This window comes from Macaca mulatta, chromosome 3 (assembly GCF_049350105.2).
Source record: "Macaca mulatta isolate MMU2019108-1 chromosome 3, T2T-MMU8v2.0, whole genome shotgun sequence".
In the NCBI taxonomy this organism is placed as follows: Eukaryota; Metazoa; Chordata; class Mammalia; order Primates; family Cercopithecidae; genus Macaca; species Macaca mulatta.
In genome coordinates this window covers 12,461,210-12,486,080 of record NC_133408.1, presented here as the reverse complement: position 1 = coordinate 12,486,080, position 24,871 = coordinate 12,461,210, and the positions used below count along the sequence as shown (strand labels likewise).

At 41.0% G+C, this 24,871-nt stretch overlaps 1 protein-coding gene across 4 annotated transcripts in view; it reads right to left on the bottom strand.

Moving 5' to 3' along the window:
- The window catches only part of RUNX1 (RUNX family transcription factor 1), a 263,072-nt gene that overhangs the window by 138,323 nt on the left and 99,878 nt on the right, over positions 1 to 24,871 (bottom strand).

The window sequence follows — 24,871 nt, the reverse complement described above, 5'->3', positions numbered from 1 at the left end:
TGCCAGGAGGTCCTGGCCACTGGGCCCACTGTCCACATCTCCCGTCTTCCCCCTCTTGAATCTAATGCTGTTGTTGTATTGATGCTTTTGTGTTTTCCTACATGACAGGGCAGTTCACAAGTCGGGGCCTTTACTCACTCAGAGACCCGCCCCGCCACCATGGCAGTTCTGCCCCTTCCCCCTGTGATGGCTAACTTCTCTTCACAACAGCTTACCCATCAATGCAACTTGGGATCCTGTCCCTTTGCTGGGCCCAACTCAACTCCTCTCCTCACTTCCTTCAATTCCGTTCAACTAAATTTCTTTGGTGACTACTTGCTAAGTGTTAGGCTCTGTGCTCCATGTTGAGAATATGGAGCTGAATGGGACACAGTCTCTGTCCTTAAGGTACTACAGGTTAATACTCAATAGCTACAAGGTGTAGTGGTGGCAGAGGGTGGCTGGTGACTAATTGTCTTGGAAGGCACAAAATTCCTGGAGTTAGTGATATCAGGGTTGAGTTTGTTAAGGGACAGTAGGAAATTGATCTGTGGCTGTGGTGTGTTGGAGATGAGAAGAGGAGAGACATTCGAGTTGGAACAAGCAACGTGTGCACAGGCATGGTGGTACAAAATAAGAAGGTGTTTGGGAGATTCCTACGTGGTTCGGTATCACTAAGAAAGTCTCCTTGGGCATGAGAACAAAGAGGAACGTGGGAGCCATTTGAAGGAGTACTATGTTTATTACGCTGAAGAGTTCAATTTTATCTCTTTCTTGAAATTTCCATTTCTTCCCTGTCTCAATCAGCTTGGGCTGCTATAACAAATTACAATAGACTGGGTGGCTTAAACTACCAACATTTATTTCTCATAGTTCTGGAGGCTGGGAAGTCTAAGATTAAGATTCAGCTCTGGAGGGAGCCTGCTTCCCGGTTTGCATATGGCCACGCTGTCACTGTATCCTCATATTGTATGTGTGAGAGAGAGGAGGCAAGCTCTCATGTCTCTTGTTATAAGGGCACTAATTCTATTCATGAAGATTTCATCATCATGACCTAGTTACTTCCCAAAGGCCCCACCTCCTAATATCATCACATGGAGCATTAGGGCTTCAACATATGAATTTTGGGAGGATATAAACATTCAGTCCTTAACATCCCAAATCTATGTTTCCCAGTGAGTCCTATGCAGGTGCAATGAAGTCCATAAACTCTTTCCCAACTATGTTATCCTTTAAAACAGTTGTATGAATTTCCATAGCACTGGTAGTTTGGGTCACATACCTGAAAACATAATTATACAGGTCTTTCATGGTGCTATGAAATACTCTCAAATTGGATCATGTGAGTTTATTTTTTACTTCCTCAATGTTATGGGTTGAATTGTGTACCTCCTAAAAGACATGTTTAAGTCCTAATCTCTGGTACTTGTGAATGTGACCATTTTTGAAATAGGGTATTTGCAATTATAATCAAGTTAAGATGTGTCATCATGGAGGGTTCTAATCCAACATGACTGGTGTTCTTATAAGAAGAGGAAAGCTGTGGGAAGACACAGACACAATGGGAGAAAGCCATGTGATGTCAAAGGCAGAGACTGAAGTGATGCAATTACAAGCCAAGGAATGTCAAGGATTGCTGGCAACCATCAAAAACTGGGAAGAGGTAAGGAAGGACTCTCCCCTTTGGGTTTCAGAGGGAGCCCAGCTCTTCTTGATCTTGGACTTCTGGCTTCTAAGGTTTTGAGGCAATAAACTTCTGTTTGCTTAAGTCACCCAGTTTGTGGTACTTTGTTATGGCAGCCCTAGGGGACGAATACAGCTAACTATATTGTAAGATCCTTAGAGGCAGAAAAATGATGAAATATTTTAGCATGATTACAACATCGCTCAGAAAGATGTTCAAGAAATAATTGCTACTTAAATGTTCAACGGGTGCATGAAATGGAGATGGGAGTTTACAATAGTCAGAAGGGTGTACAGTCACCTGTTTTTCCCAAAGGCTAGTACTATAGAGTGCTTTCCTTGTGCATCTCATTGGGCCATGGAAAAACTGTGCTTCTCTGTCACTTAATTTATCCTCATCACAGTCATTCAAGGCAAAAATAAGAGCAGAACATATACACAATTGTTAACAGAAGTTATCTCTCAATGGTAGTATTCTGGGTAATTTTTATTAACCTTTTGCTTTAATTATATTTTCTAATTTAAAAAATTATGTATTCCTTTAATAATTAAAAATATATATTTTAAAAAGGCAAATGTGCTTAATATGAAAAGACAGGCTGTGTGCGGTGGCTCACACCTGTAATCCCGGCATTTTGGGAGGTCGAGGTGGGCATATCACCTGACCCCAAAAGTTTGAGAACAGCCTGGGCAACGTAACAGAACCCCATCTCTACAAAAAATACAAAAATTAGCCCAAGTGGTCGTGTACGACTGTCAGCTCTACTCAGGAGACTGAGACAGCAGGATCCCTTGAACCCAGTAGGCGGTGGTTGCAGTGAGCCATGATCATGCCCCTGTATTCCAACCTGGGTGACAGAGTGAGACCCAGTCTCAAAAAAGAAAAAAAGATGAAAAGACAGCACATATTTATTATTGATTGACTAAATCTGTCAGCATTTTGATCTACAACAAACACAAATCATGTTTTTCTAAAGCTCTTTGGGGTTTCTCATAAAGCAGGCTTTTTAACCAATGTTTTGAACATATCAGGTTAAGGTACGTGAAATAGTCTCTCCAGGTGGGATTTAACATAATGCAGTAAGAACTGAAGATTTAATAGAGGATTTATTTTCTAAGCGCAGGAAGAATCAGGTAGTTGTTTATCATTCTTTGTATGGAGCGTTTCGCTTTCACCATTGGCCAGACAGATAAAACAGACGTTCCCTAAAGACATCAGCACCTTAGAGAGAAAAATCAAAGCTACTCAACAGAAAAGTGTGAGGCAAGGAAGAGCTGCAGATAGAGTCTACAAAGGGTGGCTCAGCAGTTCTGGAGTGGTTTCTCTCACTGCATTTCCTTTCCCCAGAGGTCCCTTTGGCTAAAGTGCTGTCCAAAGGTCAGTTGCTGGAATGAGTCGTTTAGCACTGAGGAACCAGTTGCCTGCCCAAAGAGTTGCTCGGCCAGCAGTAGGAAAAAAAAAGAAGTGTGAATTCAAGCATTTCAGAAAGTTTGACTCCTACTTTATAAGAGCAAGGGGGAAAATTCATAAAGAAAGTGAGGCAATTAAAGAGTTGGAGTTTACAGGATTGTGAAGCAGGAAAAGAAGTCAGTCTTGGGAAGTACCATTAACAAATTTAGTAACAGGCTGGGCTTCAGCCTCCTCTTCCCTTGCCATGCTCCCTGTAACACAGAATGCACAGGACACCAAGCCACATGTGTGATTTCTTTGGACATGCACGTGTAGGGCAAGCTGATGTTCATTTGTGAATTGGATTTCTCATCTGGGGACTCTTACCTATGATGCAACTAGTTACCCAGACATTATGTTTTGTCTTGGACAGATAGTGGTGGGTGCCCTGCAAGTACCCTGGGTCAAAAATGGTTTCTCTTCTCCTCTGTGCCTTGGGTGGAGGTAAGGGGCAACTCATTTCTCTTGAGCCTTTTTCTTTGACTATAGATGACTTAACTTGTATATTCAGACTCTGAATTCAGTAAGGTTCCTTTGCCTGGAATTTGCCATTTACTTTGGACATTGATGGAAGCTTGCAAGCGCATAGCACCACACAATGAATATTTTAGAGCACATTAATGGTACTGTTAGTATAGACAGAGGGCCTGCCACATAGTAGGCTCCTGAAACCTGTTGTCTGTAAAGAGCTTGCTTTGGGGACACAAATCAAACTATGTATAGTGTTGATAATATTCAGAGATGTGAATGCATCTGTAGCTAATGGATGGACTAGCCAGTTAGCTCTGGCAATGTCTTTTCTAGAACAGTGGTTCTCAAAATATACTGCACGTTATAATTGCCTGGAGAGTTTTAAAAATGTATAATGCCCAGGCTATTTATCATACCAAATTAAATCAGAATCCTTGAGGGGTGGGACCCAGTCTTTGGTGTTAAAAAAAGTTCTCCAAGTAACTTCAATAAGCGGCCACATTTGTGAATTAGTCATTACTATAGAGTGACAATGTAGGTAAATAGCCACTAGTCTCATGTGATAATTTAAATTTAAGCTAATGTCACTTACAATTAGTTTCTTAGTTGCAATAAGCAAATTTCAAGTGCTCAGTAGCCACATGTGGCTAGTGGCCACCATACTGGAGAGAGCAGAGTTATGGAACATTTACATCATTGTGGAAATTTCTATTGCACTACTTAGAGTCTAAAGCTCCAGGTTTATATTGAGTTCTTCAAGCTGAATGAATACTGAATGGCTACACTACCAAAAATAATTTGAAGGAAAATATTCTTGCCATAGATTCTTCATCTTGATACCCATCTCTATAAGGGCCAAATTATGAGGCCAGGTGTGGTGGCTCACGCCTGTAATCCCAGCACTTTGTGAGGCCGAGGCGGATGGATCACTTGAGGTCAGGAGATCAAGACCAGCCTGGCCAACGTGGTGAAATACAAAAAGTAGCTAGGCATGGTGATGCAAGCCTGTAAGGAGGCTGAGGCAGGAGAATCGCTTGAACCTGGAGGCAGAGGTTGCAGTGAGCCGAGATGGCGCCACTTCACTCCAGCCTGGATGACAGAGCGTGACTCCATCTCAAAAAAAAAAAAAAAAAAAAAAAGGGCCAAGTTACAAAGTTACAACTAGAAGGCTGATTTAGATTTTTTGGCCAAAGTTGTATCTTTCTTGAGATAAAGATCTGATGAGTCAAAACAGTAGTGTTTTTCGTTGAGCCCACAGCTGCGGTCAGTGTCCATGGTTATCCCATAATGACTACTTCCACCTCATTGCCAAGCTCATTAAAAAAGGACAGTCTCCACACAATGCAGTGATAAGTTCTGGGGCTCAGAAAACGCCCTAGAGTCTTGCAAGGTTATGTCTACAGATTGTTTTTTCTGGGGGGGCGGGGAGGGGATTTCACTTTGTGTGCAAATTCACTTTAGAACTCCCCATTCTCTCTTGTAATTTCCTGAACCCGTAGAAGGCATCTAGGCATGCCCTCTTTATCTCAACTCTGTATATCAGCCTGAAGCAACTTGTCACCAAAAAATGGAAGACGAGAAGCAGATTACCTTTCAAACTCAGTAATGCAAATTATTAGATGCAGTCTTTCCCTGGAAAATCATAGACACATTAGGGCTCTCAACAGGCTGTCTGACTTAATCACAGTGTATTTATTTAGGGATTTGGTTATAAAACACTTGTACAGCAACACTATAGAATGGATCACCTTAAGGAAAAATACAAAAGCTGGGGCCAGCGGTTTATGACCTGGAAATAGCCTGGCTTTGATAATTTGACTCATTATGAACTCACAGAAATGGATCTATTCCCAGAAATACATTTTTAGGGTTGGTGGGTAAGGGACAGCAGAGAAAGAGGGCATCCAGGGAGGATGCTGATCTCTCTGCTCTTTATCTAAGAGAGATTCTCAAATGTTTGACTTTTTATAGATTTTGTCATTGAGTTTCATGATTGCCAAGATGCCCAGATCAACACCTTGAGGGAATACCTTTTGGCTGAACAACATGACACTGGAGACCGGCACTGATTTTGAATAAAATACCAGTGAGGAAAATTTTTAAAATACTCAGTATATAATTCATCTGAGAATAACAAGTGACATTAACAAAAATTGGCTCCTTAAGAGATGAGGCTAAGAACCAGCTTACAGCCCCTTGAGAGGCCTTACTTGAATACTGTTTACCCAAGTCACTTCTGCTGTCACTGTCTACCCTTTTTAACACACACATACAACTCCTTATGTTCCAGTGAGTTCTCCAGGGCTCCTAAAGTTTCTATCCATGTATTCCTCGAATTGTTGTCATCCTGGAAAATTCTGAAACTTTCCTAATATTTAAGTATTCATATATCCCCTTTTAAGTATTAGTCCCTGTAGTAGATACAAAAGAATTAGATACAACTCTTTATTTTTTAAGGACAAATGAATGACATATGCTTTAAGAATAAAATCTTTCTCTCTCTCTCCTCTCTCTCTTTATATATATATATAGATATATATCTCATAAAATATAATTTAAAAATAAATATATATTTGAATTTAAATTAATGACATTTAATATTAATTTCTGAGCTGCAATAACCAAATTTCAACTGCTCAATGGGCACATGTGGCTAGTGGCCACCATGTTAGACAGTGTAAAATTATGGACGATTTACATCATCGTGGAAATTTCTGTTGCACTACTTAAGAGTCCAAAGTTCTAGATTTCATATTGAGTTCTTCAATCTGAATGAATACTGATGGCTACTGCCACACACACACTGCCCCCCCCCCCACACACACAATCTCACTCTACCCAATTCCTTTCAGAAATGAAATTCTGAGACTTGAGAAGAGACAAGGAAAAAAACTGCAAGTGAACCACATCTAGAAGTAGTTTCTCAAATCTAAGGTCATCCATTTATTCCTGGACTTTTTTAAAGAAGATGATAGTTCCTCCTCCTAACCTCCCAAACTTCCTTGGTTGAATCTGCCAGGCAACTCACATCCAATATCCTAAGAGATCACAAGCAGTCACAATGGTAGCAGACAAAGCTGGCTAGAATTGGCAAGAGAGGCCCCATCACTGCCATCCACTTCTCATTTGGGCTGGAATCAGATGGGTTTTGTTGTCTAGTAGAAGGATTATCTAATTTACCTCTGAGTTCTTCTGTGTGATTCTTGGAGTCCAGCATTCTGATGAATGCATAAAAGGAATTTTGACTTGGGTTGTGGTAATCATTGTTACACACCTGTGCTGCCTAGAGGTGATTCACTTCTTTAGAATCCCTCCAATAATATTATTATTTTTCTAAGTGTCTGGAAGGTTGTATCTTTGTTTGCTAGGGTTGTCTACATTTGAAAACAAATTAATCAACATGCATTATATATATACATGTATATATATATATACATACACACATATATATGTGTATATATATATAACTTTACAACTAACATTAGCCATTGAATAGTATATACCTAAATAGACTCTGGTTCTTTTATCTGATGAGATGACTAGAGGACGGATGGCCAAATAAGGTTCATCTGGTTTCCCAGCTCTGATTGATTGGAACTGGCTGAAGGAAGGACTCTGAGACCACTACTGAGCACAGCAAGAATGAGTGCTGTGATCAATTATTGATGTCTGCAACAGGCAGGAGGGGAAGATGTGGCTGGCTGTCTGCATACCAGATAGTCCCCATCTTGAATACAGAATGAAGCATGTGGAGGGGACAGTGGGAGATAGGGCTTTATAGAGTGGTTGGGTTTTTGTTCAAAGGGCCTTGAGAAGTCTGTGCTGAATTCCTTAAGCAGTGGGGAATGGAAGAGTCTTGAGCATGATAGCAATATGACAAGAGCTGCACTTTTAGGAAACAAACTTGGCCATATGTAAGATGGACTGAAGTGGGGGAGGGTAACCAATCAACTAGGAGCTTTAATAAGAAAAAGCAAGAACAGAGCAGATGTGGGGATGTTAGAACTGCCTTGGAGCAAATGATAACCATGAGATTCCCATTTCGGATGATTGAGAGGGTGTTTTAACTTATAAAGAAGGTAATTAATTTATAGAGAGTTTTATTCTTTTTATCTGTTTTCATGTAGAAAGCTTATTACACTATAGACATTATAAACACGTTTACTGAATCATATATAAGACAATAAATTAATGAATGAATGAAAAAGTAAATGAAAGTTAGGAGGAGGAGCTGGTTTTGAGGAAAAGAGGACAAGTTATATTTTATACGTTCTGAGTTTCAGGCGTTGGCAGGGCCCTCTGTAGAGATGTCCACAGTCCAGACATAGCTTTGCAGTCCTCTTCAGACCTGCCATTATACCATTGATGGGTTGTGGGGTCTTCCCTCTAAATGACTACTTCCTGCATATCACTTTCCATATAGCTGATTTATGATTTCCTTTTAGAAGACCATGCCAGTGGTCTTTACCTATGTAAAACAGTTGCAATTTATTGAGGAGTCCATTATGTGATATCATTTGTGGTACAATGTATCATTCAATCTTTATGGCTCCCTAATATTGGGGACAATATTATCCCCCTTCTACTGAGGTTATGAGCTCAAGTAGTAGAGTTGAGATTCAAATCCAAGTTGCCTTCCTTCTAAATTTTGCCCTTGTTTATTTCCCCACATAGTCTTTCACTTCTAAGTGACACATTCTAGAAAATGCTCATGCCATGCTTCTGATTGCATGTTAACCAATGGTGCCTAGTGGAACCTCATCACCCCCGGCGTTTCCTACACTCCTTTCCCATTTATCCATTTCTCTTATCCATGATTTTCTGACCAACTAGCCAGTCTTTCCTACATTATACCCATCTTTCTTCTTATTGTGCATGCGTCCTCTTTTATGCATTCACTTCTACTCCTATTTCTCATTTTAGTACATACATGCACATGTGCATAATGATCACATGCATTTGCAGTGGTATTAAGAGAGTTTGCACCAAAAATGTGGGACAGATATGGGTGTGATGTGGTGTGTGTTCACCCAAAGCTGTTGGCTTTAATCAGGATTGCAAAGCTATACACACAGGACATAACTGTTTATCTTGGAAAATTAGTGGTTGGAACATCTTGGTGGTGGACTTGTTTCAAACTAAACACCTCTTCCCCAACCTTCAATGCCCTTCTGCAGAGCTGTTAGTGCATGAGTACTGTGAGATGCGTCCTTATTACATGCTACAAGTAGCCCTGCAGGTAGGAACCAGTGTTTCCAAATGTCTACGTAACTAGGTCAAATTACATCCAGAGCGAGGCTGTGTTGCTCTGATGCTGTTTACACTTATTTTCCATTGAAGCTAAGTTTCTAATGTTTTAGGTCACTAACAATGAATCCAACATCTGACATTTTATGAGCGGTGGGATGTTATCAATCCTTCAGCAAGTTTTGATGTGTTTTTTATGACTTCTGGCAAGTTGGAGTCATTAAGATTTATTACCAGAAAAGAGAACAAATACTGTTGTTTTACTATGTTCGATGTATAGTGAGGCAAAAGTAGAGTATTTTCAAGACCTATGTTCCTTTCGAAATAAAAAGTTCCTAGGTCTTGCCTTGGTCTTTGGGTTGGCTGGGCATGGCATGTAGTACACTGCACTGAACTCACTGGTGTGATGGACCCCATTCACGCACCACTCCAGACTTTCCTGGCTCAGTGACTTGGAGCTTGTCTTGCTCCTGGGTCTGGGTGGCCATGGAAATGGGGCAAAGGATACTGTCATAAAACCACAGCAGCTGCTATTGCCATCACAGACCAAAGAATTCCCATGTGTGATGCTCACTGACAAGAGGAGTCAGCTGGACCTGTGTGCTACTTGGCCAGAACTTACAGATGCTTGGATTTCCCAGTGGCTTCCTGGGGTTTCCAGGTAACAACTTGCAAGTGCAGGGGTGATTAATGCTGTATTGGGTGAATTTTTGAACAATGAGAGACAGTAGATGGGGAGAATCCAGTAGATAACTTGTATGCCTTTGTTCTAAGACACAGCTTTTCTGCGTATGTCCTGAGAGAGCAAGGGCTTAGCTAAGTTTCTCATAAGCTATGACTAGCTCTGTGCCTTTTCTTTTGCTTTCACTTTTACTTCCTTGGAACTGTACACCCTGTTGCCCCACCCCAAAAAGCATAAAAGCTTTTGAGGCAAGTTCTTTTCTTTATCATCTTAGGCTAAGACTTTTTTGTGCATTCTACAGACTTTGAACTCTTAGAGGACTGAGGCCATGTCATTTTCATGTTTCTCTTGATTGCATCTAGATATTTATTTAACCCATGTTTGCTGAATGACAATGTCTGGCTGACCACCCAAAGGAAGTTCAACAAAGGGGATCAGAATCTCTCAATTCAGGGTGGCTTTGACATTCATGTCACACCGAACCTGCCACACAAATATTGCGACAGCTCGCTATGTCTTGGCAGATGATGGTGCTAAGCATCTTGGAGGTGCTAGCCTTGGAGGTGCTAAGGAGCTAAGAGGACTCCATTATATGAACACACAGGTCAATTCACATGCTGGTGCTTTAGCGGGGGCATTAAAGCCATTCCAGAGAAGCAGGAATGAAGAATATAGGAGCATCTTTGTGGACACTGGGTCTGCCGGTCTGGCAGTAACAGAGGAGGGCATAATGGACTGATGAGGTCAAAGCTGTCATGGATCCTGACTATTATGAAAAGAGGCCATGAGGGTGTGAATCAGGGAAAGAGGATGAAGGCAGGGGTGGGAGTTGGGTTGAAGAACTGGCAGATGATCCAGGAGGCCTCATAGGTTGAAGACTTTCAGCTACTCATTAGGAAACAGCAGGCATATTCTTTCATTTTTCCCCTTTTTAATTTTTTAGACTTTCCTGTATTCATTTTCCCTCTCTCTCCCTTACTGCTATTATTTTTTCATATTTTTGATTCTTTGTTCTACATTTGATGATTCAAAATGTGACATCTTTACATTTAATGAATTCTTAACCCAGTGGCATATGTTTTGAAGAGTAAAATTAATAAAGAGGCTTAGAGAGAAAATAGAAATACACTTCTGTAATGAAAATAATGTGTCGCTCATGTGTTAGCTGATTCTAGTTGATGTGTTCTTGGGGAGCCTGAAGACAACTGAGAAACGGATCCTACAGCTGTGAGCTCTCCTTCCACTGCCTTGATTTCCTTAACGGAGTCACAGCATTGGCGATTCCTAACTGGGATGTGGTTAGACTTAAACCTTGGTTTAAATCCTCACTCTGATATTTGAACATCGTAAGAGTCAAGTGCCTGGTTTCTTAGTTTCTCATTTTTGACACAGATAATACCTTCACAAACACATATGGTATAAAGAAGCTGAAGAAAGAAATGAAATAATGGCTAAATATGACTTTGAACATATTCAACAAAACTCTCGGGTTCAGGAATTTTAGTACTGGTGGTAAGAATATGATTGCTATGAATGATAATAATAATTGAGCTAGCCCTTCAGTGAACAAATTGAGACACTTTTTTTGTAACCTGGTTAACACAGGGTTTCTCAACCTCAGAACTCTTGACATTTTAGGCTGGATGAATCATCACTGTGGAGAGCTATGCTGTGTATTGTAGGACGTTTCGGCTCATCTCTAACCCCTACCTATTAGATGCCAGTAGCCTCCCCTACTCCTGACGTCACATCCAAAAACGTCTCCTAACATTGCCAAATGTCCCTTCCTGGGTAAAATCTCTCCTAGGTAAGAACCACAGGGATACAGCATGTCCTCTAGAGCTATAGTTTTCCTCCTTCTATTAACGTGTTGACTAAAACTTCAAAAGCAAACATCATAGGTATCTCCAAACAGCAAATGGGCTAATGCAGTTGGTATACACAACAGTACATTTGCCAATGTTTATACAGAGCACATCGCTATACTCAGCTGCAGCCAGTGACAAACAGAATTCGGAGTTTACTTTCAGTGCACACTAAGAGGAGGCTAACATGGTGGGATAAAAAGCCAGGAGACTCCCCTTCCCAGAAGCCCCGCTTTGAATCACAACACATATGTGAGTAATGACTGTGAATTGAATTTATGACTCAAGTGCTGTTTGTCCGCATATATCAAATAAAATTTGAGACTTAAAGACACAAGCTGCCATGTTCATTTCCCCCTTATATTCATTTGTGATAACCATTTAGAATTCAACGCCCCCCACTTTTTAAAAAAACAATAGCACTCTGTCATTTCCAGAAAATGTTTTAAATTAGTATAAAACTTGGCTAAATTTAGCTTTTATAGAAGAAAGAATAAAACATAATTAACTGTTTAAAGAAGAAAACAGAAACCACATGAAGGAATGAGACTTGCTGGCGAGAAATCTAACAGTAGTGCTTGGTAGCTAACCCATCTCCTGTGTAACAGATGTTCACGAATTTAAATGGAAACAGGATGGGCGTCCACATAGAAGGCATTTGTGATAAAAAGCTGCTAACTGCGTAAATGTATGAGGCTGCTACAGGTGTGGCATTTCATCTAATTGCCCAGGGATGGGACTGCAAGAACACTCGAATGAGCAAAGGAGAAGGAAGTCTCAGCGTGGCAAGAAATATTGACAGATAGAACGCTTAGCAGGGTCCTGGCCGGGAGGCCCCGTGAGTGCAGTCTGCTTGCTGTAATTGCCAGCCGGAGTGGAAAAGAAAAGACTCTGTTTTAAAGCTCTCGAAGCATTCATCTCTGGTTTTAGCAGAACATATAACATCTTCTGTGATTTCTGTGTAAATATTTGACAGTTGAAAAGAATTCTTTTTTTTCCTCCTATCCAGACTAGAATTTATGGTGGTTTAGTGGGAAAAGGGGTTAATTTGATTTAAAAACTGAAAATGATTCTCTGTTTGGCTTTTTAAAAAGTATTTATTTAAAAAACTCTGGGCAGAACAGACAGAGGGGAGACAAAGGACTCTATTGTGTGACTGACCTAGGCGTGCCACGTCTCTTTGCTCCCTACACAGACAGAGGCCTGGCCTGAAGCACGCAAGATTATGCACACATGGGTCCAATCTTTGTCACCTGTCACCTAATAAAGCCTCATTGAATCAAAGACCAGGTTATCATTTATTTTGCTGGACTGACTTACGCAACATTCTCTCTTTAATGTCGTCTTTTCTTAATACTCAAACTATTATTATTATTGTTGTTGTTACTGTCATATTTTAAAAACACAGATGGACCTGGGAATATGCCACTGTAACATTGTGGCCGTCAGCCAAAAAAATAAAAAAAGTACAATAACCTATTGTTGAGCTGGAACTCCTCCAGTGACTCACAGGCTCTGGGGATAATGTCTCTGAAATCATCCCAATAAGTTAATCGATGAAGTTTTCTTTTATTCCTCAGTTTATACATTTTATCTCCTCTGCAAGGCACAACTTAATAATAAATTAAATAACCATCAAGCATATTGCAAGATTACCTCATTAACGGTCACTTTTTATTTGAAGTCATTCTAAATATTCAAGGAATAGTTTCTTTCCATTGGAAAAAAATGCTGAGAAACTGGATCGGAAAATTTTTTGATGCTCAATGTGGGGTTCTGGGCTCATCTTTTATGTTCTACCAGCTTCTATGAGGTGATGCAGTTTCCCAGGGAAAAAAACAGAAAGAAAAGATACAATACCCTGTTGCCTGGGGGCAGGAAGAGAACATCCCTGCTGACTCAGTGATCCTCCTTTTCACCTGCCTTTCTGGAGATTTTCAACAGAAAATGCCAGGTGAGGTTGAGCTTTCTTTTTCTAAAATTGTTTTCTCTTTGACTCATGGATTTAATGGTAACACAAAAGGTCCCCATCTCTAGAAGAAATTGGAAGTTAAGTTTATCATCTCTTCTTTTACATATTTTCCCCAACATGCCAAATCTTACTTCATTGAGGGCTTTGATAATGCAGGCAGTCCTGCATTTCAGATATGCATAGTACCATGCTATTTAGTGACATTTATGGGTTCTGTAGTTTACATTTTGATTAATAGGAACAATTAATAAATCATGAGTTATATAATATTCACACAGTGAAAAGCTTCAACATTACCATGAGGTGACTGAGATATTAAATGCCTATATGTATTGAATATGACTTTTTTGAAGTAGTCTCATGCCAATTATCTTCCCAGAAGAAGTAAAGTCGTTCTGCTTATCTTCTTTCACTGAGTCGTCTCCATCAAAACAAAAAGTAAGTGAATCCTCCTCAGAACTTAATATTTAATTAAGCTATTCCAGTTACTAATTTAGGGCTAAATTAGGTTCCTACTAGAATGAAAAATTGGAATGGCTTTATTCTCTCTTAAGCTTAGAGACATTCTCTTAGTCTAATATCTTGCTCAGGGTCTAACGTAGACAAGTTTTATTTTCTAGTTCTTTCATTTTCTTTCTGCTCTGCAATCCTCCTCCTCCATACCTCCTCCTTCTTCTCCTTCTTCTTCCTCCTCCCTCCCTTCTCCTACTCTTCCTCCTTCTTTTATTCTTGGAAATTAATGCTTTGCTGTATGTGGAGATCTTCCTGACCTGCCAAATGCCACATCTGTCTGAAAATGATGAACACACATTGTTTAAAAATGAGGCTGGAAACTTGGCCCTTCACTAAAACCTCTGTAACAAATACCATTCTGTTTCTTCTCAATATTTTCTTGTGCTTGATATAATCATTTATAACAATCCCTATTATGTTTTTGCTTGCACATAGAGTAGCAGAAGGAATAACTTTCTGATAATACCTTTTCATCAGAAAGGCTCCTGAGAATAATCTGATGGTAAAATGTGATCTTGGTTTTGTTACCTATCTGTCAAAGTGTTGAGATCAAGGGATTTTATTCTTCTATTGGCAAAACTCATACTTACAACATTTTTCTAGATTTGGCTCAAACAGAGGCAAATTTCTTATTTTAAATGTTTCCTTCACAAAAGTTTTATAGATGAAATTCATAAATAAATCAGACGACTAGTTCATGAACATACTCTGCCAGTATCTGATACTTTGTAAAAACAAGTAAATGGTTGCTGTATCTGATAGGTGCTTTCTACATTAGAGAATCCTAATGGATCAAATATTGGGTTTTCCACAAAAAATTATCCTCTGGAACAAAACAATTCAAGAAACAGAATGTGATACTTTGCTAGGCTCAACAGATACACTTTCTTATTCTAACAGCTGCCTCTGCAGACAACAGCATCAGATGAACAAATATTATTTTCATAGCAGAAATGGTCATGTGTCTGCTGGGCTGCCTATTGACGATGCAGTCATTTTGCCTCTATGTAGTTTTATCTACTACTAAAATAGACTTTGATTCTTCCATTGGAGAAGAATATAATGATCATGTGTGATATGTAGGAAAGTTACACGTTCATAGCAGAAAACATGTAAGACAGAGTTTGCCCAGGCAAATCTGGGTCCACCTGCCATATCAGAATGAGAGAAGAAAGAGGGGCCCTCTGGTCTCAGTCTTGAGCACCTTAAACACACACTAGCACTCGGGCCCCAGGGAGGTTTGGAACGTAAGCACCAAGAATTCCCCACCACAACAGGGGCTAACTAGAGAGGGTCTAAAAAAAAAACCTTTCCATCCAGGGAATCGAAACATATCTGTGAAGACAACAGCCTGTGGAAGCTGTTGTTTTAGGGAAGACGTGTTAGGGAAGATCCCAACCAGCTTCTACAAGGGTGGTTTGGAAAGTTCTAGAACATTTCAAATGCTGTGATCTTTGTATCACTTTGTTTCCAGTTTTTTTGTTTTTATTTTTTCTTCCTCCCAGACAAGACCTTTCAGGTTAGCCCAACAATTGTGCAACACATAACCAAGCTGCCTCTCCCCTTCCTATTTTCTTTTGTTTTTAATTTAAAGGGAAATCAACAGCCACCACCCATTTCATGATTGCAATGACGAGGCTGGAGCATTTCAACCTCATAACTTTTCTGGATTCTCTTCCGTGTCCAAACAGATTTTTGTTAAAAATCACGTTAGTTTCTTCTGGTACACAGTAAATTCCTATGGCTTTTGCTGTGCATGCCTCATGGGTGATGTGAGTTGAGAAAAAAATGCCAGAAAGTGGCTACTGAGAATCTTGTGGAATGGAAGCTGTCAGTGGGATGGGGAAACATTAATGATTTATGAGGAAAATTAATGACGGCAGTTTCCACATGAGCCCCAGCCTAGAATTCTTGGACCCTAAGTAAAGGGTTCCATGTGGTCTCCCAAGTGGTACCCAGTCATTAGTTCTTTAATGTCCCGGTTAAAAGTATTTTATGTTAACCATCAAAATCTAGAATTTCTCAAGCAAAGTTCTAAACACACAGAAAATAATAAATGGCACCCAGCAGGAATAATTTTCCTCCTGCTTTTTAACATCAATTCTTTGATAGCACAATACGCACATTCTTATATGTATGAGTGCAGGTGAATATACATATATACATATACATTCTCTAACCCAGAGACAGATTTAAAAGGAGAATTTTCATCCTATGTGCTTTATGCCCTACGTCAGAGTTGAGGGAAGAAACAAGATCAGCTACACTGAGTTTTGTTCTAGGAGCAAAAGGCTTGGAAACTCTTCAGAAGTTTCTCCTCTAACCAGTTCCACTTAGCCTTGAACTGTGCTGCTCCCCACATGAGGTAAGAAGATGCTTCACCTAGAACTTTCCGAAGTGGTGCAGGAATTTAGACACACTTAGGGAATAGTAGGCATCCCCTCCATTGATCTCAGAAACCTTTGGTTTGTGTTTTGGGCTCTTTCAAAAATATATTTGCTCTCTTCAAGTTGGACTCAGGTCTAGATTGCCTTCTTGATGTCAGCAATGATCCAGTACTATTAAAACATCAGCACAGAGAACTAGAAATGATGGATCTTGTCACTGCCATAGAATTGTGGCTACCACTTCCATGCAGAGTATGGAATGGTCTTTCCTCAGGTTCCTGTATGCTGAAGGTCTGGACAGAGTTACTCTGTCCCTTTCTCTAGCCTCAGTCATCTGACCAGTGTGTGAACAACAAGAGTATCCTCTGATAAGCCTTCATCCACCACTGTGACTATCACTGTGTTCCCGCTAATGTCCAGGAGTCCCTCTGGCTCCCTTTAGCCTCCGTGCCTCCAGGGTGCCTGTGGTAGGAGCAGAGGGAGCTAGTAGCTCCCTGCTAATGCTAACCATGTTCTAAAACACTAGTACAAAGTCTCCCTCCTCCTTTCCTCCTGGAACTTCTCTGTTCCTGCAGCAACTCCTGGAACTCCTCCTGAATACAATCCACCTGCTGTTTTGTGAGAATAGCTTTCTGTTCTTCCACGTGGGTTCAGATTTTTGCCCAATTCAACACATCCTGAGCAGGGCATCTAACTTCAATACACAGAGAGCCTGGCTATGAGACACAAAGACCTACACAAACGTGGGGCCAAAGAAACATACTTTGCTTTGTGGGTCTTAACATAATCTACCAATCAGTCTTTCAAAATTCTTGTCTTCTCATGTATGACATGTTAAGACTCTTACTAAAGAACTCACTTAAATGTCAGCCCATATACTCTGCAAAAAAATGTTTTATCTCTATTCACCTCCATTCTTTTTGAAGGCTATTTTACTAAAGCCAGATAACTGGAAGATTAATGTACAGAATCTGATTTCTTAATGGTATGGAAGGCTGAAAATGGTTTTATTGTTTGATGTTGAGCTATAGATGATGATTTCTTTTTCTTTTATTCCTTCCTTTTTTTTTTTTTTTTTTTTTTTCTGAAGGTTGGAAGATTCTTTAATGAGAGACATATTCAGCAAGTCAAAGCTTGTACGCTTACTTCATCTCAGTAATGTGGAAAACTCCTTAAACTGTTGATTTTCTTTTGGAAGGCCCTCTGAACTATGCAAAATATCATCTGATTCCTCAAGGAAAACTAGGAAACAATGAAGAAAAAGTCCCTTCAAACTTTATGAATGTCTTGGTCACCCCCTGCTGCACCCATAATACCAGATTGAATTAGTGAGATTCGAATACCAGAGATTTGATGGTAATGGGATATTTAGAAATCATTCCCCGAGGCTCCGCCTATGTTGGAGTGAGCCTCTGTGCTCACAGGGACGGAATTTGGGGCCAGATCCCAGTGTTGGTTCAATTATTGGGCTAGATGGTCTTCCATAGCTTATTTTATATTGCAGTTTTCCAAGATTTATAAGACTGCATTTTTGGACTTTCTCTAATGCACTCAAGCAAAAATACTCCTTTGCCTGTACACTGATGACTGTATCTGGTAAGGCTATACAAATGTGTACAAATTTGTACCAATACTTTAACTTTATTGGTCCACTTGCAGGTTGCACAGTCACTTGACCATCATTCACCATTTACCTCAAGATGCCTTTCTTCCCTCTGCTCTGAGCTCAGGTACAAGTGTCCATTATTGCTCTAAGAGCTAGTCTTGACTGGACTTAATTGATATTTCCATTAGTCTGATGAATACAAATGGCATTAAATACCAGGATCAGACACAAATTGAATATGAGTGATCCTTTGCAGCCACCTGGGAAGGGTGAGTGGGGATTTTTAAGGCAGAGTGGTGAGGACAATTAGCAGGGCTAATGGACCCTTTCCATGGGTGAGATGACACCAGATGCCCCTCTCTTGCTGGCACTCAGTGCACACTGAAGTCTGCACTGATCTAGATGGCAAATCACACTGGTTTCAGAGCCAGGAGGCTCCACTCAGCATGGCACAGCTTTGTGTTGTGAGAGGAAAAGAGTGAGGCAGCAAGTGAGCTTAGAGCCTGGGTCAGGTTGAAGGAAAGTTTCCCTCTTTCTCCCTGGACCAGATGCACGTATCAACTGTGAACCCTGAAGTCGAGTCAAGCTCCTAGGACTGCCTCCCTGTGTCGGGCTGAGGGCAGCGAGTACAGCTTTTAACCCGTGTCCCTTCTGCCCGCATTGGCACACGGTCCATCCCTGAGCAGCTGGGGGATATGGAAAGCATAAAGGCACAGGGTCCACAGGGACAATCAATCATGTCATCAAGATCAGCTTCTGAAGGAAACAAGCACAAATGTTTCAGTGAAAACAAACTAATTTCATTCTGACTGTTCTACTGTTCGGGGTTTTATGACTGTGTTTTTCACCCTGTGTGGAAAAATACAAAGAACTGCCCAGGAACTGAAAAACAGAAAAGAGCCTGTCTTGAGAAACATTTCCCCCTTTAACTTCTTTGCTGTCTTTACCAGATGTACCCATCCAGGCTCCAAAATGAACCACACAATGGACCTTCGGCCCATTCCAGCACACAATAACTCAACAAAGGATGCTTAAAACATTAAAAGGATCTTGACAAAGTGCTTTACATGAATTGCCAGTTTTCCAGTTGTTACACCGAAGAAAGATAAGGGGATCAATGGATCAAAATCCATCTTACTTCATACAAAAGAGAGAAGTTATAGAAAGCCAATATGGCTTGGGGAGGGAACATGGAGTCAGTCCCGGTGTGGGGCCAATGATTTTGCCAGGTGAGATTCCTTCGGTTGTTTATGTTGATAAAACCCTTAAAGAGGCTCAGAGACAAATAAAATTCACTCTTTGGGGTTGCTCTAAAGCACTAAAGTTAAAATTACCCGTATATTGGCAACTGGATTTTGCAAAATTGTGGGGAGAAAACTTGGAACCCTCGCAAATCCTCCTACACAAATGTTGAGCTAAATATTTTCACTTTATAGTCGCTTGACAGAGATGGTAGTGGTGGAAGTTACAGAAAGATTTGCCGAAATAGAGCATTTGCTTATATCACACCCTTTCTCTTTTCCCCAAATCTTTTCCTTTTGAATAGTATAGGAAGAAAAAAAGGAGTTTTAGGAAATAATTTCTTGTGCTTACCATAGCCCTCAAGACTTTTTTTTTTTCTTTTTTTTTTTTTCGAGACGGAGTCTTGCTCTGTCGCCCAGGCTGGAGTGCAGTGGTGTGATCATAGCTCACTGTAGCCTCAAATTCCTGGGCTCAAGTGATCCTCCTGCCTTAGCCTCTCAACTACCTGGGACTAGAAATGCATGCCTCCGGGCCTTACTAATTATTTTTGTCTTTTGTAAAGGTGGAGTCTCACCATGTTGCTCAGGCTTGTCTCAAACTCCTGGCCTCAAGCAATTCTCCAGCTGGCATCCTAATGTGCTGGGATTCCAGGCATAAGCCATTGTGCCTGGCCCCAACAATTTTCTTATTCTTTGAGTTTCTCAACTGTACTAAACAAAGCTAGATAATTCCCCCGAATTACACAGGAATCAGTGTAAAATTGTATAGATTCACACCATGTGATACTTCTTCAGCCATTCTTCTGAGAATTTGGCAAGGAGACTGTAAGTTTCGATTGGTTAATATTTATGTGGGTACGAATGCCAGCACTGAAATATGTGGTTAAATATTATATTGCTTTGGGTGGTTGGCCTGATGTGAGTGCTTCCTCTAGCACAAATGTCATTTGGCAAACTTGGTTCTCACAGTTCAAATGAAGTCTACGGTGGAAGAGGAGAGGCTGTCGTCTCCTCTTAGGTCAGATGGCACATGCTGCAGTGTGAATGGCAGAATGGGGAGGCTTAGGTCTGGGTTTTCATGGCTAGAGAATATACTAACCATCAAAATCATGTTGTGGCCATTAACAGGATTATCTTATTTTCAGTAATTACTAACTATACTATATGAAAGACAGATAGTATAATAACTAATAACTAACTATATGAAAGACAGATACTTTCAATGTTAATACTCCCACTGTGAATGAATTGTGTGTTTAACAGATGGCTTCTGACTTATTGGGAAGTTGTTAGAACATCAAAGTGCAGCTTATGAGGCCTGGCAAATTATGTATTTGAGTTTAGTTTTTTGTTTCTAATGTTACCTTCTAAATGATCTGTTTCATAACTAAGATTAATACGAGCACAGTTAAATAAGTTATTTCATGGAGAACAGGCATGCCAATATAGATATTATCAAGATGTGTAATTTGCAAAAAATATTTGTTGAGTATCTGTGATGTGCCAGCCATATATTGCTAAACATTTATTGATCACTTACAGATATGAACTATAGTATGTACACATCTACGGTTTCAGATGGAGTATAGCATCATATTTACATAAAATACATAAAATACAGCCAAAGCCATCCTAGAATTTTTCTTTTTCAAAAATAAAACAATTCTACAATCTCACAAACATATTCGGGTCCATTTCTCTGTGCTTACAAACATGCTCAGGCTTGCCCAATGAGTGGAACCCATCATCCCTTGACCTTGGCCTCACAGCTGACCTTCTTTGAGAGTACATTTTCCCCTACCCACTCCTCTGCATACCTCATACCCCACAGAAAGCAGCCTAATTTTCCACCTCCAAATTCTCACTATCTTCCACTCCTCAGCACCAGGAACCTGCTTTTTACTCCCACTGCTCTCCTGAAATTGCTTTCTCAAATGTCAAGGTACCACCAGTTGATTCAATTCTTCCCTCCCAGACTTCTCTGCAACACCCTTGAAAATGCCTTCCTTGAAAAGCTCTCTACCCTTGGTATGTTCTCCACACTGTGGCAACTCGAGACTTTTCTTTACCTCTCTGACAGCTCCTTTCATCTTCTTTGTTCTTGCTCCCTAAAGTAAGATTCTTTAAGGCTTTCTTTGCTGTCTGTGTACAACCTTCTTGTAGAACTTGGGCATTTCCTGGGCTTTGACTATTATGTCTATGAATGTGAACTATCGAAGCTCTTCCTCCAGATCTGGCTTCTCTTCGGACTCCAGTCCCATGTCTGCATTTGCTACCTGGACGCCTCACCTCTTGATGAGTTTGGGAACTCAATATATCCCGAAGCAAACTCATTGACTGCTTCTCACCAAGGATCTTCTCTTCCTGGTTTTCCAGGTTTGGACATATTCTCCTGTTCTTCCAGCCACCATGTAGTCACAAACATGGGCTCTCCCTCTTAATTAGTTGCCCAGTTCTATCCATCCTACCTTCACTATAACAAGTGACTGTCCCACTTTTAGTTAGTCCTGCCACCTCCTCTCTTCAGCTCTTCATGAATCCCCTCTCTGACCGGCTCTGCCTCATGCCAGTCTCTTTCCATGCTCCATTTCATGTCTCATGCATTCTCCAGATGAACCTTGCCAAAGAAATGATATCACTGTGACATTTCTGTCTTCAAAAATGCCTTATTCTATCCTGACCCTCCAAATTAATGTTTTTAACCTTTTCTCCTGCTCTTTCTCAAGCATGTAGCCATGGTCCCACAAATACTTGGGGGGAGGTTCAGATCACACAGCACATTCCCCTCTGCCCACCTTGTATGTGCCCCTAGAGCTGGGTGGGCTCTTCTCCTTCACACCTCTGCACTTGCCATCCTTTAAGGCTCAGTTGTGTTGCCACACTCTCCAGGAAGACTTCCTCTTTTGGTGATGTTTGGGAAGTTACAATAAGGTGCTTTTCCATAGCTTGACGTGATTCCTGTGCTATATAAGACTGTAGAGGGTCTCATATCAATACAGTAACATGTGGTTGATGAATCAACTTAGGAAGTGGCTGCTGGGGCAGAGCTTTATTTATCAAAGGGTACAGCTCCGCAAGTGGAGTGTACAAGAGCTTCCTGGGTCAGGGCTGTCTGGTGACCGACAGACATGGACGGGGTGGCAGTCATAAGTGAGTCTGGGCTGTGACATTTTGGCTCTCTCTAGGTTTTCTCATTTATCACAAAGGGACTGGTAATTCCTATGTGACTCTACATGTAGGCATCACATGTCGCTGAACTCCAGAGAAAAGGTGAACTTGTCCACCTTCAGACTCATGCACTTGCATCCCACTAGGTCCTGCCTTGGGTCTGTAATTAGCTACTTCTCCTCACCTTAGTTAAGCAGTCTCACTCTTTACAGACCACCTCAAAGGCAAATTCCACCATGGTCTTTCTTCAACCCATGGTCATAACACTCTCTCCCTCTTCTGACCACACATGGCAGTCTATCTGTGCCTCAAGTGTCTCAATGACTGTCCTCCCTGGCTTTGCATGTGTCATCTTACCAAATGGATTATAAGACGTTTGAGTCTAGAGACTAAATTTTATTTATTATTATAATGCACAATATAGCCCTGTGTTCATAGCTGGGATTTAATACATGTTAGTCGAATAAACATTGAAGGATGAAGTTACAGATTTTTTTGGCTACCATTACTCTCAGCTACGTTGATGTAATGATACACGTGTGCCATATAAACATGTATCTATTTACCAATCAGCTGCTCAAATTGATGACTTTTTACAAGGCTTCTAGGTGGGGCGGCTTTTAGAATAAAGATGAACACCCACACCCACACTCTCACATGAATGACTGAACAATCTCACATTTTATTATTTATAGAAATACATCTGGATAGGCTACACCTTCATTTATTTCCTGCAAGCAGAAATCCTCATCATTATAAGGAAGCCCTGTCTTTTGTTTTTGTCCATTTTTTTCTTCCCTGATGTGTTCACAAACATGTCCCATGGATGACAGGAACGCACAGCTGTTTCACTGGTGGTATAAATAATGTTCACAGAAGCCCTGCCTATCATGGTAAATGGCACAAAAGACTCTTTTCCTCCACAGAAGCCTTTATTTTCCTCCCTGTATTTCCCTCAGAGGCCCACCACAGTCTGAAGGGACTTCACAGCTGTGCTGTCCACGAACCTACTCCTAACTTCCAACCTTTCCCCAAAGCGTTTCCTCTGAGGTCCTTGTAGAAGTGCCTCTGGACAATGTGGGACGTTGCTAACATTTGGAAACTGACTGTTGCACGGTGAGGAAGCATTTGTAGGCCTCTGAGTTCAGTTCTCTGAGGACGTTTCACCTTCTTTGCTCACATCCAAGCCTTAGACCCCAACACCCAGTCAGCTCCCCTCCTGTGGGTTTTCCGGGGTGCTGTTTCATCTCTCTCCCCATTACCCTCACCATCCCCACTCCCACCCAGACATTAATTCAAAAGAAATCTTTTTTTCTGGAGGGGGGAGGTTTCACTTTCGAAATGAAGGCTCATATTTCAGTTCTAGATTTAGAATAGGTAAATATTTTTAAAAACCATTTCTTCATATACATTAAAAAGGGCTCTATAAACCAAACAACAATAGCAACAGCAATACCTCTCCAACGACAGCTGCAGAAACTGCCGATGTGCACCTAACCTGACCTCAGGGGGCCATGCCAGGGGCCTTGTGGAAGAGGATCAGTCCATCTGTGCCCCACCTCAAGCAAGAGTGACTTATATTTCATTCCTCTGTATTCATTCTCTTGGGGTTTCCAGCCACAGAAGAACTTTTTAAAAGTTCTATATAGGAATAGGCTCTGAGAGGAGAATTTTTCAGAAGAGGTCCAAGGCGCTCTGCTTAAATTACTCAAGGTCCAGGCTCTCAGGGACAGGGCCATGGCTCACAGGCCTTTGCTCTGGGGCTACGAGAATGTGGGATGAGAATGAGGTGGTATCATTTGTGGATGTGATGGTCTACCCTTCCCTAATTTCCTAATTTGGGAATGACTGACAAGGATGGGACTACCTGGAGAGTTGGGACAGTACACAGCAGACCACTTACAGCCGGTCTCCAGGGTGCCTAAACAAGGGGATGTGCAGAATTTCTTTCTTTTCTTCCTTTTTCTTTTTCTTTTCTTTTTTTTTTTTTTTTGAGATGGAGTTTCACTCTTGTCGCCCAGACTAGAGTGCAGTGGCATGGTCTCAGCTCACTGCAACCTCCGCCTCCTGGGCTCAAGCAATTCTCCTGCTTCAGCCTCCTGAGTAGCTGGGATTATAGGAGCCTGCCACTATGCCAGATAATTTTTTAAAATTTTTTATTTTAAGTAGAGATAGGGTTTCACCATCTTGGCCAGGCTGGTCTTGAATTCCTGACCTCGTGATCTGCCCACCTCGGCCCTCCCAAAGTGCTGGGATTACAGGCGTGAGCCACTGTGCCCGGCCGGGATGTGCAGAATTTCCTGCCTGGAGAAGTTCATTTATTTCCTTCCCTACCCCATCCCCCCAAAACAGCTACACTGCCTGGAGATTTGGAAGAAAGGGATGAACAGATGTTTGTGATGTTGTAGTTACATTTGACCTAAACGTGGGGGAAATGAGCTAAATGACACACCAAAGTCCTTTTCACTAAACAACCAGTGTCAGTAGAGCAAGTAGTTTAAATATTGCCATTAGCTCACTTTTGAGGTTTACTGGGGAGTTTTACTAATGGCAGGATTCAAAAACAGTAACCTCTGTCTTATTGAATAGATGCTCCCCAGCTGCTGA